The 20,883-nt window shown below is 49.6% G+C and overlaps 1 protein-coding gene across 11 annotated transcripts in view; it reads left to right on the forward strand.

The window, feature by feature from the left end:
- The window catches only part of LOC140404397 (CUGBP Elav-like family member 4), a 977,034-nt gene that overhangs the window by 434,853 nt on the left and 521,298 nt on the right, over window positions 1-20,883 (forward strand). The gene's annotated exons all lie outside the window — the stretch shown is intronic.

Consider the following 20,883-nt stretch of genomic DNA (forward strand, 5'->3'; position numbering starts at 1 on the left):
ATTCCCAGTGCGCTCCTGACTTATCCACTGTTGATCAAACCACTCCGGGTCACGCAGGGACCGATAAAGACTTCCTTTTAAGGCTTGGCCCTCCCGGTGCGTTGAGAGTGACTGTCAGAAATCTAAGTTTTGCCTGGTTTGAGTCATTGGAAGCTCGCTCGAATTGTTGTCCTGTAATGGCCCAGGTGGCAACGCTCCCATCTCTGAGTCAAATGTTCCCCGGTTCAGACCCCACTCCAGGGCTTCAGCACAAACATCAAGGCTGACAGTCCAGCACTGAGGGAGCGCTGCGTGCACCGTCATCAGGGCGGCAAGGTAGCACAGTGGTCAGCGCTGTCACTTCACAGCGCCAGGGTCCCGGGTTCGATTCCCAGCTTGTCTGTGCGGAGTCTGCACGTTCTCCCCGTGCCTGCGTGGGTTTCCTCCGGGTCCTCCGGTTTCCTCCCACAAGTCCCGAAAGACGTGCTTGTTAAGTGAATTGGACGTTCTGAATTCTCCCTCCGTGTACCCGAACAGGCGCCGAAATGTGGCGACTAGGGGCTTTTCACAGTAACTTCATTGCAGTGTTAATGTAAGCCTACTTGCGATAATAATAAAGATTATTATTATTAATTACGCCACCTTTCGGATGAGGCATTGATTCAATGCTTGTTCTGCCAGCTACTGTTCGAGGGAGATCAGCAGAGTTATCCCTGTTGACCTGGTCAATAATTATCTCTCAGCCAAAAGCGCCCAAACAAAAAACAGAGGAGCTGATCATTGCCACATTGCTGTTTGTGGGAAGTTACTGCGTGCAGATTAGCTCCCGTGTTTCCTGTGAACTACGTTTCAAAAATACTTCATCGGCTGCAAATTGCTTTGGGCCACCCAGAGGTTGTGAGAAGTGCCATACGAACGAAAGCCTTCCTTTCCTCAGAGCTGAAAAGGTTGAGAGAATGGTAGAAGCTTTAAAGTACGAAGGGTTTTTGAGAGGATGGATAGAAGAAACTGTTTCCGCTGACATAAGAGTCGTAACCAGAGGACACAAACGATTGGTAAAACAAAAATTGCAGCCCATCGATCGATCGCAGTTCAACCCAAATTGCAAAGAGAGAACAGTATTTTAACTCTTTTCACAACCCAGTCCCTATTATGTATTTTCTTTTTCTTTTCTTCCCATCTACTGAATGGTCTGTTGAGCAGCTCGCAGAGAAATACTCTTCACTGTACCTCAGTACACGTGACAATAAACCGATCCAATCCAATCACCCAAATCGCACCTTCTAAGTAGAGAGTAATTAGAATAAATTGGTGCAGCATTGTTCTCTGTTCCCCATCAGTCATATTATTAATTCATCAATTTTTCAACAATAAACCGAGCTTGTGCCAGTCAATAGCATGGCCTAAAAATAGAGGGAAAAAAACATCTTGGGGATGGAAGTCCTGACCACTGCTGGCACGTCATCCACTCTCGGCTGAAGGATGGTGAATGTGGTGGGGGTGCGGCGGTGGGGGCGGGCGCGGTGGGGGGGGGGGGGGTGCGGTGGAGGGGGGGGGGGGTGCGGTGGAGGGTGTTGAGGTGGACAGAGGTCAGCAGCGAGGGCAAGATAGTGGTTCTCAGTGGGCTTCGATGATGGGTCCCACAAACAGGTGCCGGGTGCACAGATTTCCGATTTGGGAGTCCTTGTTCTTAAGGTTAACGTGCAGGTTCAGTCGGCAGTTCGGAAGGCAAGTGCCATGTTAGTATTCACGTCGAGAGGGCTAGAAGACAAGGTCAGGGATGTACTTCTGAGGCTGTATAAGGTTCTGGTCAGACCCCATTTGGAGTATTGTGAGCAGTTTTGGGCCCCGTATCTAAGGAAGGATGGGCTGACCTTGGAAAGGGTCCAGTGGAGGTTCACAAGAATGATCCCTGGAATGAAGAGTTTGTCGTATCAGGAACGGTTGAGGGCAGCACGGTAGCACAGTGGTTAGCACAGCTGCTTCACAGCTCCAGGGTCCCAGGTTCGATTCCTGGCTTCGGTCACTGTCTGTGCAGAGTCTGCACGTTCTCTCCGTGTCTGCGTGGGTTTCCTCCAGGTGCTCCGGTTTCCTCCCACAGTCCAAAGATGTGCAGGTTAGGTGGATTGGCCATGCTAAATTGCCCTTAGTGTCCAAACAGAAAAAGGTTGGGTGCGGTTCTTGGGTTACGGGGATAGGGTGGAGGTGTGGGTTTGGCTAGGGCGTTCTTTCCAAGGGCCGGTGCAGACTTGAGGGGCCGAATGGCCTCCTTCTGCACTGTAAATTCTATGACTCTGGGTCTGTACTCATTGTAATTTAGAAGGATGAGAGGGGATCTTATTGAAACTTACAGGATACTGCGAGGCCTGCATAGAGTGGACATGGAGAGAGTGTTTTCACTTGTAGGAATAACTAGAAGCAGAGGACACCATCTCAGACTAAAGGAATGATCCTTCAAAACAGAGATGAGGAGGAATTTCTTCAGCCAGGGGGTGGTGAATCTGTGGAACTCTTTGCCGCAGAAGACTGCGGAGGCCAAATGACTGAGTGTCTTTAATACAGAGCTAGACAGGTTCTTGATTAATAGGGCGATCAGGGGCTATGGGGAGAAGGCAGGAGAATGGGGATGAGAAAGATACCGGCCATGATTGAATGGGGGAGCAGGCTCGATGGGCCGGGTGGCCTAATTCTATGTCTCGTGCTCTTATGATTTGTAATTCTGAGTGTGTATGAGAGATACAGGGTGATTCTAAGTGTGGGATCAAGGCATTGCTGGAGAGGCCATCACTTGTTGCTCAACCCAATTGCCCTTGAACTGAGTGGCTAGCTCGGCCATTTCAATCCGTAGTTAAGAATCAACCGCATTGACGCATCAGACGTGTGTCAGGCTGGGGCAGGATGCCAAATTTCCTTCCCAAAAAGCGACATTAGTGAACCAGATGGATTGTTATGATCAACGATTACAGCTTCATGACACCATTACTGAGATGAGGTTTCTATTCCAGATTTTTATTGATCAATTGAATTCATTTCCCGCTGGTACCACCGTGAGATTTGAAACCCATGTCCCCAGGCTATCATCCTGCAATTCTGAATTGTGCGTCTTTTTTTAATTCTCTCATGGGATATGGGCATCTATTGCTCATCCCCTAAATGCCCACGAATCGAGTGGCTTGCCACACCGTTGCAGAGGGCCATTTAGGGTCAAGTACATTTACTGTGGATCTGGAGTCATATGTAGGCCAGACCAGGTGAAGACAGCGGATCTCCCCCTCCCCCTCTGAAGGACATTAGTGAATCAGGTGGGGGGTTTTACATCACTTGGCAATGGCCTTGTTAGACTTCTAATTCCAGATTTTGATTGAAAATTGGATAGGTGAGTAGACAAATACTTGGCAGATGGAATATCATGGAGGGAAATATGAAGTTTGCACTTTGGTAGGAAGAATAAAGGAGCTGAATATTATTTAAATGGAGAGAGACTGCAGAAAACTGCAGCATGGAGGGATTTGAGGGTCTCGTGAATAAATCACAAAAAGCCAGCATGCAAGTCCAGCAGGTAATGGGGAAGGCAAATGGAAGGTTGGCCTTCATTTCAAAGGGAATGGGCGGCAGGGTGGCACAGTGGTTAGCACTGCTGCCTCACTGCGCCAGGGACCCGGGTTCAATTCCGGCCTTGGTTCACTGTCTGTGTGGCGTTTGCACTTTCTTCACATGTCTGTGTGGGTTTCCTCCGGGTGCTCCGGTTTCCTCCCACAGCCCAAAGATGTGCAGGTTAGGCGGATTGGCCGTGCTGAATTACCTCTTAGTGTCCAATAGGTTAGGCTGGGTTTGGGGGATAGGGTTAAGGCGTGGGCTTAAGTAGGGTGCTCTTCCCAAGGGCCAGTGCAGACTCGATGGGCCGAATGGCCTTCTTCTGCACTGTAAATTCTATGAATTCAAATTTCACCATGGTGGGATTTGAAGCCGGGTCTCCGGGGCAGCATTCCTGGGTCTCTGCATTACTAGCCCAGTGACAACACTACTACACCACCAACTCCCTCATTGGGAGATGCCCATCTTTCGGGACGATTCTTCTGCAGTAGGGGAAAACAAACTACATTCTGATGGACAAGCTGGCGCTCACACAGCACGGCACCGAGCACTTTGAACAAGTTGGCTGTTTGAGGTTCTATTTTGTTTCTCAGTGAGATTTATCACGAGGAATATCAGAACCCAAACTTCAAACTGAAGTTTATCATACACAGTAAACTACAGCAACCGACAGATGCAGGAATCATGAAGCTAGCCCCAGTGTGAAGTATGAGACAGAATATATTGCATTTCCATACCTGCTACAGGCCCGGAATTTGAAACAAATCTCAGTCTTCTCCAAATCCCCGGACTATTTACCTTGTCTCTGTATCAGCCGCTGGGATACGACAAGAACTTATTGCGGGAATCACAACAAAAATATCGTCATGGGGAAGAAATAGATTGGAATAGAATTACTGCACTGCTTCCGGCCTATTAGGAGCATAATTGAAGAAATTTTGTTTTGAGTTGGTTTAGTTTGTTACATTCTGGTGGGATTCATGTTCTTTTTCTATCACACCCTCTCCTCTTCTTTCTCACATTTTTTTTCTTCACTCTTTCTCTTCCCCGTTCATACATTCTCAGATTAACACTTTCCAATCTTTGCTTCAGTGGAGAATTGGGCCGCGGGCCTTTTCGTGATCCGATACTGTTTTGTTATGCGCTTGACGTAGCGTAAGCTGCTTCCTTGATGTGCACTCTGACAAAGGAAGGTTCAGACTTGGAGATAGCTTTAACACATTTATTACTGTTAACGATTCTCCTACTTGGATTCGACTCTACTGTTAATCCTGCTATAGCTACTCAGACTGACTAACCAGTCTGCTACAATCCACGTGGTGGGTGTGATGTCAATCAACCCTGTGTCTGTACTCACTGAGAGTCTCCGCTGGAAAGAGACTGAGCATGTGTGCTGTGTCCTTTTATATGGGTTGGTGTAATGCCCTCCTGTGGTAGTGTCACCTCTGTGTGTATCTTGAATGTCCATTGGTCGTGTCCTATCTTACTGACCTATTGGTTGACTGTCTGTGTGTCATGTCTCTGGTGGTCCCTCTAGTGTCTAGCTAGGTGTAGTGTATGTACATTAACCCTTTGTGTACTTACAGTGATGTATATCACCACAGATACCATGGCAACCCGCTGGTGGCACTCCTAAGGGTGGAAGGTGTAATTTACTTAAGGAAGGAAAAAGCACCCACCACAGTTTAACTTGCAGTCTTCAGCATGGGCTCTCTAGGACACGAGCACAAAGTAAGATCAGGCTGACACTCCAATGCAGCACTGAGGGAATGCTGCACTGTCAGAGGATGAGGCACGAAACGAGGTGCCATCTGCCCTGCTCAGGTAAATGTAATCTATCCTATGGTACTGTTTTCAAGGGGAACAGGGAGTTGTCCCTGGTGTCCTGGTCAGTGCTTATTCATCAATCACCAAACGAATAAGACAAAATAGTCATTATCAAAATACTGTGTGGGTGTTTGCTGTATGCAGATTGGTAAGAGCCACTCCATTTCAAAATACTTCATGGACTCCCTCCCTCCCTTCCTTCCTTCCTTCCTCCCTCCCTCCCTTCTTTCCTTCCTTCCTTCCTCCCTCCTCCCCCCTCCCCCCCCTCCCCCCTCCATTGGTGGGGTCCTCAGCTCCGCCGGCAGGGCACCCACGCCCGCGGGTTTCCCGACGACGTGGGGTGGCCAGAATGGGAAACCCCATTGGCCGGCTGCGGGAACGGGGAATCCCGCTGCCGGCGGGGACGCACCGGAAAACAGGGCTGGCGGGACGGAGAATTCGCCCACAGCTTGAGAGGCGGTAGATTTAGAACTGAGATGAGGAGGAACTACTTCTCGCAGGGGGTGGCGAATTTGTGGAACTCACTGCCTCATAGTGCGGTGGAATCTGAGTGTTTAAATGGTTTCAAGAAGGAGATCGATATATTTCTGATAGAAAACGGGTGGGGAGGTGGATTTGGGACCAGGAAGAGATTAGCCCTGACCTGATTGAATGGTGGAGGAGGCTCGAAGGGCTGAATTGCCTCCTTCTGCTTCTAATTCCTACGTTCCTATGTTTATAAGGTGTCCACAATCGTAATTTAAAGTAATTTTATTTTTCTGACATACCTGATTTAATATCTCTCGCTCCTTTTATAAGATCATCTCCACCCCGGTTGCTCGGAAGGCGAGAAAGCCAGTATGTTTCCAGTTTTTCCTCTTAACTGGGCTAAATATGAAGGCAGGCTGCACAGCCTGAGTTTGTATTCCAATATAATTGAGATGCGTAACGTAATGAAGGGAGTTGGTAGGATAGGCGGAGATATAGATGAGGAAGTACAGAACAAGGGGCAAGAAGCCTGAAAATAGAGCAAGACCGTGCGAAGGAGGCGTCCAGAAGCATTTATTCGCACAAAGGAGAATACCGTCCAGGACCTCTTTCAACTTTAAACAGGGAATAAGACAGCAGGGTGGCGGGGGAGCTTGCTGTTTTAAAAGGTCTGTCTTATGGTTATTGACCTGAATTTCTGTCCGACAAACATTTTGAATTTACTTTTCCTTCGTGTCGTGCAAGCCAGTGCGATTGTTCCCTCAGGAACTGCTGCCGGGAGCTGAAATACACTTTGAACGCCATGGCGCTTAGTTGCAACTGGATGGGGTAACTTGTTTTTCTCTGCGTGGCGTTAATTGGACTAAATCTGGAAGGAGTAAGTTCTGAGCAGTGACCCATCAAAAAGTCTAAGTAACCGGAGGTTGCGCTGAGTTCATAATATAAAATCCCTTGCTGTATTCCGTGGGCTTTGCGATCATAAGACATAACGGGCGGGATTGTCCAGTCCGGCAGCCGCGTGTTTCTTGGCCTCGCGCCATTCGCTGGCGGCAGGATTCTCTGTTCTAGGATTTCCCGTTGTAACCACCCCACACCGCCAGGAAACCCACTGGTGTGTGTGCACTGCCAATGGGAAAAGTGAAGGCATCAATCACTCATAGGGGATGGTGCAGAAACCGTTGCGAGTTCCGTTTATTGAGACTGGGCACGTGGGGACAGATGCACATGGATTGAAAGCTTGAATACACCAGCAGCAGAGCTGCCTGTGCGGTGCTCCGTGGTGCATCAAAAGTGCAACTGAAACTGGATTGCGTGGCACACTTCCTTACTTGTGATACCATGCTGCAGTCTCTTAAAGGCACATTACAACAGTCACTTGCCCCATAACGGCCCCATGGGACCTCCAGCGCCTCCGTAGAACCATAGAAAAGATAACAGCACAGGATGGGGCCATTCGGCCCATCTTGTCCATGATGTCCAAAAGACACTCAGCGGCCCTGTCCAATCAAGCCGACATGTGAATTCCTGAGAAATGGGACTATGTGGGTGATTGGAGGGACTCCCAATCCTCTACCAACCAAGCTGAGGTCAGCTCGCCCTGAAGGAGGGTGGAGGGAAATGCTCCATGACAATCATAAAACCAAATCTTTCCATAAGCCGCCTCTCAATATTAAAATTTTCTTTTAGTGTGCTCAGCACAGTCTCAAATTCTATGCAGACACTGGGATGTTGACTAGAAACCCACTGCAGATATTGCTGTTGGCCAGAATATGGATTGGCCATTGTTTTTATTCTTACTTAGGATGTGAGCACCGCTGTCGGGGCCAACATTTGTGACATTTATTGCCCATCCCTAATTGCCCATGCATCGAGTGTCTCGCTCGGCCGTTTCAAAGAACAAAGAACAAAGAAATGTACAGCACAGGAACAGGCCCTTCAGCCCTCCAAACCCATGCCGACCATGCTGCCCGTCTGAACTAAAATCTTCCACACTTCCTGGGTCCGTATCCCTCTATTCCCATCCTATTCATGTATTTGTCAAGATGCCCCTTAAATATCACTATCGTCCCTGCTTCCACTACCTCCTCTGGCAGCGAGTTCCAGGCACCCACTACCCTCTGTGTAAAAAACTTGCCTCGTACATCTCCTCCAAACCTTGCCCCTCGCACCTTAAACCTATGCCCCCCAGTAATTGACCCCTCTACCCTGGGGAAAAGCCTCTGACTATCCACTCTGTCTATGCCCCTCATAATTTTGTAGACCTCTATCAGGTCGCCCCTCAACCTCCGTCGTTCCAGTGGGAACAAGCCGAGTTTATTCAACCTCTCCTCAGAGCTAATGCCCTCCATACCAGGCAACATCCTGGTAAATCTCTTCTGCACCCTCTCTCAAGACTCCACATCCTTCTGGAAGTGTGGCGACCAGAATTGAACACTATACTCCAAGTGTGGCCTAACTAAGGTTCTATACAGCTGCAACATGACTTGCAAATTCTTATACTCAATGCCCCGGCCAATGAAGGCAAGCATGCCGCATGCCTTCTTGACTACCTTCTCCACCTGTGTTGCCCCTTTCAGTGACCTGTGGACCTGTACACCTCGGGGGCATTGAAGAGTCAACCGCATTGCTGTGGGTCTGGAGTCACATGTCGACCAGACCAGGAACGGACGGCAGATTTCCTTCCCTAAAGGGAGATTAACGAACCAGATGTTTTTTTTTACAACAATCGACAATTGTTACATGGTCATCATTGGACTTTAATTCCCAATTTCTTTTATCGAATTCAAAGTTCACCCTCTGTCGTGGTGGCCTCCCCCATTTGGAGTATTCATTTGGGATCCCCATTCTAAGAGCACATTCTTAACCTCGCTATTTGAAGTGGGTGAGAGCATTCAGGCAGGAAAAGGCAGACCATTCAGCCTCCTTAGGCTTGTTCTGCCATTAGGTTAGGCAATGGTTGACCTGTATCCTAACTTCCTTACTATCGTTATTAAAATCTGTCAAATGGTGCCTAGTCTGTGCAACCAGTGTTCCAAATGTAACCCTTTTAGACCTGGTATTATTCTGGTGAATCTGTGCCGCACTACTTGTAAGCGTGGCATTATCATAACTGTAAGAACTGTAAGGGTTAATGAAATGACTAGAGTAGCCACTAGAGGGAGCTACAGTTACACGTATATAAGACAGCGTTATTGAGCCTTGTGGGGATCGTGTGTGCAGGAATTAGCGAGAGAGATTCAGAAGTACAAATAGTGTAAGTGAGAGCAGATCATAGTTTATATCAGTATTAAGATTAGCTATAGATGAGTGTAGTTAAATGTTATTAATCAACTGTATATTCTTTAGGAATACATGTCGAATCCAAATTAGTAGTATTAATAAATTTATAGCTTTGTTTAAGTCCAAGCTATTTTGTGGTCTTTGTGAACACTACGCCAACCATCCTGAATGAAGCAACACAAAGAACACCACAGTAAGGTCTATATGACCTTCCGGACATGGGTGCCCAGGACTGAACACTGATCTAGTGCTTTAGACAGCTGCAGTGGTAACTCGCACCCTTTGCATTCCAGCCCCATGGAATCTGGTCACTTAAATCACAGACAAAGGGGTATTTTGAGGTCCCCTTTGCCAGTTTACCCTCACAGAGTGAATGCTCTCCTCCCCGTTATTTCTACAATGCTGCCCAACATTAAGCTCTACCCTGGAGTCTGATTTTCCAAAGTATGCTGTTTACGTGGCTTTATTGGTGCCGATTCAAAAATAAATTTGTGTGCTCCGCATCCCCATGGCAACCCTGGTTTGCGAGCAGATGCCCCTTGCAGGAAGCCACAGAGAACCATAGCAACAGATGAAAACTCTTACCCGTCCCTATGGCAACAATCATTGTTGTGTGGCTGGGCTTAGGACCAATCCCTCTTGTGTGAGCTATGAAAGCACGCAGAAGCCTGCAGGTTCAGGGAGGTGATGTACCTGAGTAATGCTTATAGACAGAACACAAAAAATAAATAAATATAAGGGGAAAAGTCCAGCCTGCATTCTGACAGGCCATACATGCTGAATTTCGAAACGTCTTCAGAGTCAGCATCAGCAGCAGCTCAGACAATGTATTTCTCATCGCTGAATAGCGGTAATACACTGCCCTTGGAATTCGAAGCAGTGCTTTAACAATCTGGAGAAACGCGGCTTGGCGAATCTACCTTTTTTACTGCACTGTGTAAATGTGATACTTTCTTCCCTTTACACACACTTTACACACACACTGCCGAGTGCCTCAAATTTAATTCACGGCAGCACGATTTCTTGAGCATGAGAGGCAATTACTACACTGAATGGCCGTGGAAATCGCCTGGGTGAACGTTTCAGCAGCTTCGCGTCGCGCCCCCGTTGGTGCCTACGCCTGATTTAACCTGGCGAAGGAGCAAAATATTGGAGCTTCAACCTCCTGAAGAATGGCTCAGTCCATAGCTTTAGTTTGCAAAATGGACACATGAAATGAAATGAAATGAAAATCGCTTATTGTCACAAGTAGGCTTCAATGAAGTTACTGTGAAAAGCCCCTAGTCGCCACATTCCGGCACCTGTTCGGGGAGGCTGGTACGGGAATTGAACCGTGCTGCTGGCCTGCCTTGGTCTGCTTTCAAAGCCAGCGATTTAGCCCAGTGTGCTAAACCAGCCCCAGATTGTGTCACTGGAGACGAGGAATGGCCCCCGTTCATCGCCAGTCCCCACACAACCCCCATCCCACCGCCATCGCCACGACAAAGTTCAATACGCCACCAACACCAATTGACACGATCGATTGTCCGAGGCAATTTTAGGAAAGGCCGGTGTAATAAACATCCTGCCTCATCTCTCTTTCGATTCCAAATCTAGGCCCCAGCTTAGCAATTTCACGACCTTCGATGGATGTGCGTTTTCCCTCTGGCTGTGGCACACGTTGAGGGGTTTGCCATCCGAACAACGTACCCATTTGGCAGTCCCCGTGGGCTCTGTCGGTTTAGCTTTGCACCTTTGGTTGGTGAGAGGCAGAGGGGAGGAGGATTTCCCTGCCCTATCGACACCTCCGTTACCCTGACCCGCAACACCCATTTTTGGTTCTGTTGCAATCTTCTGGTTTTGTGGGGGATGGAAGCACACAGGTGACACGGTGGCACAGCGGTTAGCGAAGATGCCTCCCACACCAGGGACCCGGGTTTCATTCCGACCTTGGGTAATTGTGTGGAGTTTGCACGTTCTCCCCGTGTCTGTGTGCGTTTCCGGGTGCTCCGGTTTACCCCCACGGTACAAAGACGTGCAGGTTAGGTGGATTGGCCATGATCATTTTTAAATGTTTTGTTTATTCATGGGATGTGGCCGTCACTGGCTGGGCCTGCATCTATTGTCCATCGCTGAGAACATTTAAGAGTCAACCACATTGCTGTGGGTTCGGAGTCACATGTAGGCCAGGCCAGGTAATGACGGCAGATTTCCTTCCCTAAAGTGTATTAGTGAACCATGGGTTTAATGAAAATCAACAATGGTTTCATGGTCGTCATTAGACTTTTAAGTCCAGATTTTTTTATTGCATTCAAATTCCACCATTTGCCCTGCTGGGGTTCGAATCCATGTCCCGAGAACATTACTCTTGCGTCTCTGGGTTACTAGTCCAGTGACCATACCACTGCGCCACTGCCTCTTCAATTGTCCCTTAGTATCCAATTGACAAGTCATGCTGCAGCTGTACAAAACGGTAGCACAAGTGGATAACACTGTGGCTTCACAGCGCCAGGGTCCCAGGTTCGATTCCCCGCTGGGTCAATGTCTGTGCGGAGTCTGCACGTTCTCCCCGTGTCTGCGTGGGTTCCCTCCGGGTGCTCTGGTTTCCTCCCAGTCCAAAGGCATGCAGGTTAAATGGATTGGCCATGCTAAATTGCCCTTAGTGTCCACAAAAGGTTAGGAGGGGTTATTGGGTTACGGGGATATGGTGGAAGTGAGCGCTTAAGTGGGTCAGTGCAGACCCGATGGGCCGAATGGCCTCCTTCTGCACTGTGTGTTCTATGTCTATGTTAAACTTGGACTATACTGTTCAATTCTGGTCGGCACACTACCAGAAGGATGTGGAGGCTTTGGAGAGGCTACAGAGGAGGTTTACCAAGATGTTGCCGGATATGGAGGGCATTAGCTGGAGGAGAGCATTTAAAAGTTTATTGGATAAGCATATGGATGATAATGGCATAGTGTAGGTTAGATGGCTTTTGTTTCGGTGCAACATCGTGGGCCGAAGGGCCTGTACTGTGCTGTATCGTTCTATGTTCTATGTTCTAGAGGTTGGATAAACTCGGTTTGTTCTCACTGGAACGACAGAGGTTATGGGGCGACCTGATAGAGGTCTACAAAACTATGAGCGGCATAGACAGAGTGGATAGTCAGGAGCTTTTTCCCAGGGTGGAAGAGTCAATTTCTAGGAGACATAAGTTTAAGGTGTGGTGGGAAAGTTGAGAGGAGATGTGAGAGGGAAGTCTTTTACACAGAGGGTAGTGGGTGCCTGGAACTCGCTGCCGCAGGAGGTGGTGGAATCAGGGACAATAGTGACATTTAAGGGGCATCTTGACAAATATATGAATAGGATGGGAATAGAAGGGTACGGAACCCGGAAGTGTTGAAGGTTTAGGTTAGATGGGCAACATGGTTGGTGTAGGCTTGGAGGGCCGAAGGGCCTGTTCTTGTGCTGTACTTTTCTTTGTTCTTTGTTCTTTGGAGGCGAGCGTCATAATCGGGCAATGTCCGGGCCCCCGTGAAAGAAATTGGTGATCTCATTCTAAGTGGAGAAGACTTGGGGCCAGTGTGGAGCCCTAAGGCAGGTTAGAAGTGCTTGTGATGGATTGTGCCTTGGCTCATCAGAAGACAATAAGACCATAAGGGATAGAAGCAGAATTAGGCCACTTAGCCCATTGAGTCTGCTTGAGCCCACTATGGATCAGATCAGCCTCCCTTACCTCATAGACCTGCTGCAAAAGGAAACTCACTGATCAGAACAACACTTTGGTTCTCCTGATTGTGTTCACGTCTGTTCATGTCTCCACGTCCACAACTGATGTTCTCTCGCGTTGCATCCCTCTGTGTTTCTCTTTCTTCCTCACAAATGTTATTTCTACTCATAGTTGCTACTCTTGAACATTCTACATTCGAATCGCTGGTGGTAATGCCTTTCTGCGGGCGTGTAAATGATTGGGGCGAATGTTTTATTGGGGTAACAGCAGGTTGCATTTTTCCAAACCCTGAGATTAATTTTACTGCCCACAGAGATATCGAGGATCGGATTCTCCGTTTCCCGACGCCGATTTCGTAATCCTTTTTACGAGGAAAGCCTGTGTGACGCAGCTTTTGTATACCCCGCCTCCTCCCGGACAGCGTCGTCGCGGAGCGCGGCATTGGGACGGCCTCAGGGCGTCACCTGAAGGCCTTCCCCGATGCTCCGCCCCCGATGGGCCGAGTCCACGACGGCGCGGTCCACTTCCCGTTCCGGTCTCTGGCCGACTGTAACCAGCGCCGCCGGAGTCGGGTGGGAGCCATGCCGCTGGCCGGTTTGGGGGGGGGGGGGGGGGGGGGTCCGAGGGGGCACTATCTGGCAGGTCGGGTCCGTGCACAGCCAGCGCCATGTTTGACGGCGCGGCCGCTGTCGGTCGTCGCCGTGCGCATACGGGCCACGGACCCGGACATTCTCCGTCCGTTTATTTCGTGGAGATCGGGTGGCGCGGCACTTAGCCTTTCACCAGTTGCAGCGTCGGTGAGGGGGCGCGGCCGATTATTTTCCACGTAAAATGCCACAGATCCTCCGCACTTAGCCTCAGACTCGGAGAATCTAGCCTCCAGTCCTGGGTTGACACCTTTTTGGCATTCCTGAGCCTCTCTGGCTTATGTGAATACAGTGATCGAAGCACCTTAGAATCCCGGATAGTTTCAGCTGTTGTGTATTCTGGCCCCTTGTGTTGCCGTACAGACACATTAGCCACTTCTTATAAGCAAAGGGATCAATGTAATTCAACGGGTTACGTGGAATCACTGTCTTTAGCGCAGTCAAATGTCCCAGAACACCTCGCACAGGCTGAAGTTCAAAGAAGCTGCAGATTTTCTTCGGATTTACTTTTTAATCAGATTCACTCCACTGCCGCTACCTTGGCTGAGTGGTTTTAGTTGCGAATGCTGCCTCACTTCAGGTCCACGTAGAATTCAATCGAACTTCCTGAGTGGGAGCTTAAACCCCCTGCAGCAATGCTTTCTACTTTGTTAGCTTGCCTCAATTAAGAATATGGGAAAGCAGCAGGCCATTCGGCCCCTCACACCTTTTCCCAGAAACGAGTTCCAGATTTCAACTCCCTTTCGTCGCAGTTGACGATGATGCGGCCTTGAGGGATTGATACATGGGTGAGTCGGTAAATTCTGAATGGGCCTTGGGACTGTGCGAGAACAGCGGATGGTGTTTGATGAGGTGGGTGGGTGGGACTCTCTAGATTCTGCGCCCTCCTTCCATTGTTTAAGCCTGGCCTCCGCGTGCTCCACCCTATGACGCTCAACATGATTGGCGCCTTCGCGGATGTTTTTTTCTCCAGTTTGTGCGTTCTCAGTCTGCCGATTCTCACGTGTCGACGGGGATGTTGCATTTATTTAGGGAGGTTCTTAGCGTGTCCTCATAGCGTTTCTTCTGCCCTCCTGGTGATCGCTTACCATTGCGGAGCTCAGAGTAGAGCACTTGTTTCGGGAGTCTTGTGTCGGGGATGCGGGCAATGTGGCCCGGCCCATCGCAGCTGGTCGAGCGTGACCAGTGCCTCGGTACTGGGGGCATTGGCCTGGGAGAGGGCCCTCACATTGGTATGGTATCCGGCCGGTGAATTTGCAGGATTTTGCGGAGGCAACGTTGGTTTGAGGAGCCTGCTGAGCATTGTCCATGTTTCTGATGCATACAGGAGGCCAGGGATCAAAGTTGCTCTGTACACCGTGAGGTTGCTGCTGGGTTTGAGGTCTTGGTCTTCGAACACTGTTCCTCAGGCGTCCACATACTGCACTGACACATTGGATTTCGTCATCAATGTCTGCTTGCCACGAGGGGAGGCCCCTGAGGTATGGGAAATGATCCAGATTGTCCAAAGGTTCACCGTGGATCTTGATAGTTGGGGTGGGGGTGGGGAGAGGGGGTTAGTTTTATGTGGCAGGAGCGGGTTGTTAGAGAACCTTTGTTTTCCGGATGTTTAGTCTGGAGCCCATTCTCTCATTTGCCGCAGTGAATGCGGCCACGATGGTTTGTAGTTCGGCCTCTGAATGTGCGCACACACAGGCGTCGTCTGCGTACTGCAGCTCGATGACAGAGATTGGGGCGGTCTTGATTCTGGCCTGGAGGCATCGGGGGTTGAACACTTTCCCACACATCCGAGGAGCTTCAGGGTGATGGGGTGGAGTGTTGCTGCGAGGAAGATGGAGATGAGCGTTGGTGTGATGGTGTTTGATCCCAGTTTTCACACATATTTGGTCTGTGGTGGTTCCATTGGTGAGGATCGCGGCTTGCATGTCATCCTGGAGCAGGTGGAGAATGGTGGCAAATTTATGCGGGCAGCCGAATTTGAGAAGGATGTTCCACAATCCCTCGCGGTTGACAGAGTCGAAGGCCTTTTGTGAGATCAATGAAAGCCATGTGCAAAGGTACAAAGGGCGGCACGGTAGCACGGTGCTTAGCACTGTTGCTTCACAGCGCCAGGGTCCCTGGGTCGATTCCCGAATTGGGTCACTGTCTGTGCGGAGTCTGCACGTTCTCCCCGTGTCCGATTGGGTTTCCTCCGGGAGCTCCAGTTTCCTCCCACAAGTCCCGAAGGACGGGCTTGTTAGGTGAATTGGACATTCTGAATTCTCCCTCCGTGTACCCGAACAGGCGCCGGAGTGGGGCGACTAAGGGATTTCACAGTAACTTCATTGCAGTGTTAATGTGAGCCTACTTGTGATACTAATAAAGATTATTATTATTATTATTAATACTGCTGCCTGTACTTTTCCTGGATTTGTCACATGCTGAGATCATGCCCGTTGAGCTTCTTGATGGGCGGAGGCCTCTGGGAGGAAGTGTTTGAGGAGTATTCTCACAATGACCTTTCCCGTGTTGGAGAGTAGGGAAATCCCGCTATAATTTCCACAGTCGGGCCTCTCTCCTCTCTTGAAAATGGTGACAGTTAAGGCATCTCTGAGATCACCCGGCATGCTCTCTTACTTCCAGACTTAGGTGATGAGGTTATGGATACTTGTCAAGAGTGCCTCTCTGCCGCATTTTGATTATAAGCTGTAATGGAATAATAGCAAGATTACATTGAGAATTAAACAGGCAGAAAGGTCTTATTCATATGACGCTATCTAACAAAAGAACCTTGCAATGAATTTGAAACTTTTCATTTCAGTCTACCTGCCAAAGGTCACTCAATTTTCATTATATTCTAAAGCTTGCGGATTATTGGAATGGTCGAGTTTTGGACGGTTGACATTATCTGGATTGTAGACTGGACTGGATTGGAGACAATGCAACCGACTTGGGGCCAGACGTATGGAGGAACAAAACCCCAGCCGTAGCCCAATTCGGACCTCGTTGATTGGTGTTGTCTTTTTGGGGCAGTGCTTGGTGAAGAGGAACGCAGATGGCCCGGTTGGGCCATTGCCCATGTTTGCGAAGTCCTGTTCCACGTGCCTCAACCACAGCTGATCTCAAATGGTCCATTTATTGAACAAAGTTCAAAGTTTTCCCCAGGTGTTGCCTTTCCTGGATTTCGATTCAACATTCCCTCCGCTCGCAATCGTTCAGTGAGTTTAAGCTTTTTGCTGTCAAGCCCACACGATAAACCTGGCTGAAGGGTAGCTGCCTGCGGTGAGGTGGGCTTTGCTTTAAGGTGCATAAAGCTGGCAGGTTTTTCACAAGGCCAGAATGTGTTGTCCATCCCTAATTGCCCTTGAACTGAGTGGCTTAGCAAGGCCATTCCAGAGGGCAAGTTAAGAGTCAACCACATTGCTGTGGGTCCGGAGTCACATGTAGGCCAGACCGGGTAAGGACGGCAGATTTCCTTTCCTGAAGGATATTAGTGAACCAAATGGGTTTTCTCCCCCACTTTCCCGGGTTCTATTCTGCTTGCCCACCCCCGCCCAGCGTTCTCCCGGCTCTCTGCCCCCCCCCCCTCCCCCCCGCCCTCGCCTAGGCCACAGGCCTCGCTGTTGGTCTTTTTCGGCTCTCATTGCGCCCCAGCTAACTTTGTGAGTGAGGGTGTTCGTGTGAGCGAGTGAGGGTGGTGGGTGAATTAGTAAGAGCTTGAGGGTGGGTGAGTGAGTGTGAGGGTGGGTGGGTGAGGGAGAGGGGGTGGGTGGGCGAGTGAGTGTGAGGGTAGGTAAGTGAGTGTCAGGATGGGTGAGGGAGTGTGAGGGTGGGTGGGTGAGTGAGGGTGGGTGAGTGACTGCCAGGATGGGTGAGTGAGTGTCAGGGTAGGTGAGTGAGGGTGGGTAGGTGAGTGAGGGTGGGTGGGTGAGTGTCAGGGTGGGTGGGTGTGTGTCAGGGTGGGTGAGTGAGTGTCAGGGTAGGTGAATGAGGGTGGGTGGGTGAGTGAGTGAGGGTGGGTGAGTGAGTGAGTGTGAGGGTGGGTGAGTGAGTGTCAGGATGGGTGAGTGAGTGTCAGGATGGGTGAGTGAGTGTCAGTGTAGGTGAGTGAGGGTGGGTGGGTGAGTGAGTGAGGGTGGGTGAGTGAGTGAGTGTGAGGATGGGTGAGTGAGTGGGTGTGAGGGTGGGTGAGTGAGTGCGACATTAGATGATGGAGAGGGTCACATGTCAGAGAGAGAGGGTGAATGAGTGTGCACTCAGAGAGAGAGAGAGAGAGAGTACGTGCACGGTCGAAGGGTACACATACATGTGCGTGAGAGGGAGAGTGAGAGCACCCATGTGTGTGCGTGTGTGAGTGTGTGTGTGTTTGTGAGAGGGATGTGAGAGATAGTGAAGAGTGTGCCTGCCTCACTCACTCTCAGGCTTCTCATTCACACTCACCCCCAGACGCCAACAGGCACTCGTACAGTCAGTCAGTGAGTGAGGGAGGGAGGGAGGGAGCACCCTGAGGCAGGGAGAGAGCGGGACACACGCCCTCACTCTTTCACACTTGAATGGCTGTCTTTATTTATTACTCATTTTTAAATTATCAATTGAGTGTCGTGGTTTTCGTTTTGCTTAGCAAGCCGTTTCTTTTCACACGTCAGCTTTACTTTGAAATTCATGCTCAATGTGGTGCCAGAGCTTTCTGAAATTTGCTCCTCAGCACCCCCCTACCCCCCGAATGTGAGAAACTTTGAAATGTACCCTCCCCCTCTCCTGAGTAAAGGTTGGACAAGCCACCTCCAGAGCATTCATGTGAACCTCTGGATCATTACGCCAGTGACATCCCCGTAGGACCATATAATCCCTACAGTGCAGAAGAAGGCCATTCGGCCCATCGAGTCTGCATCAACCCTCTGAAAGAGCACCCTGCCTCGGCCCACTCCCCCACCCTATCCCCGTAACCCCACCTAACCTGTCCCTCATTGGACACGAAGCGACAATTTTAGTGTGCTCAATCCATCTATTGGGCCGTAGGAGGAAATCGGAGCACCCGGAGGAAACCCACGCAGGCACGGGGGAGAAGGTGCAGACTCCACACAGACAGTCACCCAAGGCCGGAATCAAACCCCGGGTCCCTGGCGGCGTGAGGCAGTAGTGCCAACCACTGCGCCGCCGTGCCGCACCGCACAGTCATTGCCTCGTGATGTGATATAGGGACAGGTGAGGTGATGGAAGCAAGCTTGAAGGAGTGTCTTTCGGGTTGTCAGCTGCGATTAGATGTAATCCTGGAGATGTCATCACACGACTCGCCCCCAGGCCCCAGCCATTAGTTGGCCAACACATCCGTCCTTGTGACGTACGGCCTTCCTACACCCATCGGAGAGCAAAAAAGACTCAGTACCCAATTCGATCATGCTCGGCCATCAGCCGAAAACAGCCTTCTCCAAAGAGAAAAGCTCGGAAGAACATGCCATCATTTTTTAATATGTCTCCTTATGATTTTTTTTTCTCTCTCTCCAGGGTCGCACGCAGCAGTGTCCCGGAGATTGATCTTCAATTGCTGGAGTTTCCGGGCCAGTGCTGGAGAGTTGGTGGCCCTTAAGCTTCTTAAAGACAAAAGGAGAGGCGGAAAGCTGGAGAGGTTTAGGGAGGGAATGCTGGGAGCTTAGAGTCTTAGTGGGCTGCCCATGCCACATCGTTAAGACATGAAAATCAGGAATGCGTGAGAGGCCAGACAGACACCTTAAAAGGAGAAAGTTGAATTTTGGCAGCAGGCGCGATAGATGGGTATTGAGGAGAGTGGATGGAGGGGCTCTGAACACGATTTCCTCCAGCAACTAATTCTGCTGTCTGTTATGAAGAGAAGTGTAGAATCACAGATTAAAACAAGTCACTTGCATGTAAATATAGGATGGAAATGAAGAACCGTATAATAATATACAAAGAACAGGGCTGCCAATCAAACGACCCTCTGGCACTTCTGTTCTCCGGCTTTTTGAATCTATTAGCATATATTAGCATATATCTTTTTTAGTGTACAATTTCAGAAGCGTTCCTCTGTCAGTCGGGGCCCAGTTCAGGTCTGCTGAGCTCTGGGTGGTAGAGCTGCTCTTTCTTTTGTGCTCCGAAATGAACTTGCACGAATAAGCCCCCTGTTGTTATTATTGATCTTCGGCCCTCAGCGCAGCGTTCGAACGGGAGGGAAAAGAAAAAGAGAACTGTGAATGCCGCTTTCGCTCCTGCAAGTGTTCCCCTGTCTGAGGGGCACTAGGGCAGGTTCTGGAGGTGAATGGAGTTGGAACGGTCTCCCTCCCCCTCCCAAAGCCAGAAGCAGCACACCGCCCACCCGCAGCCCGCCCATTAACTCCAATGCCGTGTGCAAACTATCAATCGTCCAGGGAGTCGTCATGTAACATAGTGCTCACCTCTATCACCCCACCCTGTGCCTCACCCAGAGTACAGAGTAAGCATTCCAGCGCGATTTGACGGCAGAATTTGCGACTGTCATTCTTGGCGGACGAGGCTCCGTCGTCAGGGAAATTTCACTGTGGAGGCCATTGCGCCAAGCCCGATTCCCCTCTGACCCATACCAGGGCTGCCAACTCTGGCCGAATATGTTCCTGGAGGTGTTGCTGAAAAAAGCGACACGGCAAAGTTTTTCGCCGACCATTCATCAGAACGCTTTGCAAGAATCCCTGAGGGCGCTGATTCGTTGGCAAGTGGACTCTGATGCATTCGCCGTGGGAACATCGCTATCAATCAGAGTCCACTTGACAACCAATGAGCACTCTCTTATGCAGTATAAATTGATGTTTTCCCCTTTTACTAGGATTCTAGCAAAATGTCCTGATGAGTGCAAGACGAAAAACTTCAACATGTCTGTTTTTTTTCAGCAATACTCCAGTTTTGTTTTACCAAATGACTGTTTACATTCCTGGAGTTGTATCAGGTGACCTTCCACCCAGAAACACCCTGTCCAATTAGTTTCTTCTCCCCTTTTAAACCCCCCCCCCACCCCCCCCCCCCCCCCCCACTTCCCCCACCAGCACCCAGCAGCTCCAACTTTTATTTTAGAATTAAGAGACTAAAATGTTCAAAGGAAATCAGGAAAATAGAGCCAGGTATTTTTTTAATGCTCCGAGGATTTTTTTTTCCTGAGGTTGCGAATGGTGCTACGCAAATGCAAGTCTTCCTTTCACCCTTTCCAACTCCCTCGATCTGTGCAAATCCATAAGCGAGCGGGTGGTGATTTAAGTCACTGAGTCATGTGCAGGCTGTTTAAACAATAAAAGCAGAAATCGATAGAAGTCAGGGGGTTGACGGTTTGCAAAATAAGCTAAAGCTAATTTGTTGTGTTTGGCACTGAAAAACCATTTGGCGTTTCCACTTCCACTCGAATTACAGCGGCAGTATCTCACAAGTGGCGGAAATGA

The sequence above is a fragment of the Scyliorhinus torazame genome, chromosome 30 (assembly GCF_047496885.1).
Source record: "Scyliorhinus torazame isolate Kashiwa2021f chromosome 30, sScyTor2.1, whole genome shotgun sequence".
Taxonomy (NCBI): Eukaryota; Metazoa; Chordata; class Chondrichthyes; order Carcharhiniformes; family Scyliorhinidae; genus Scyliorhinus; species Scyliorhinus torazame.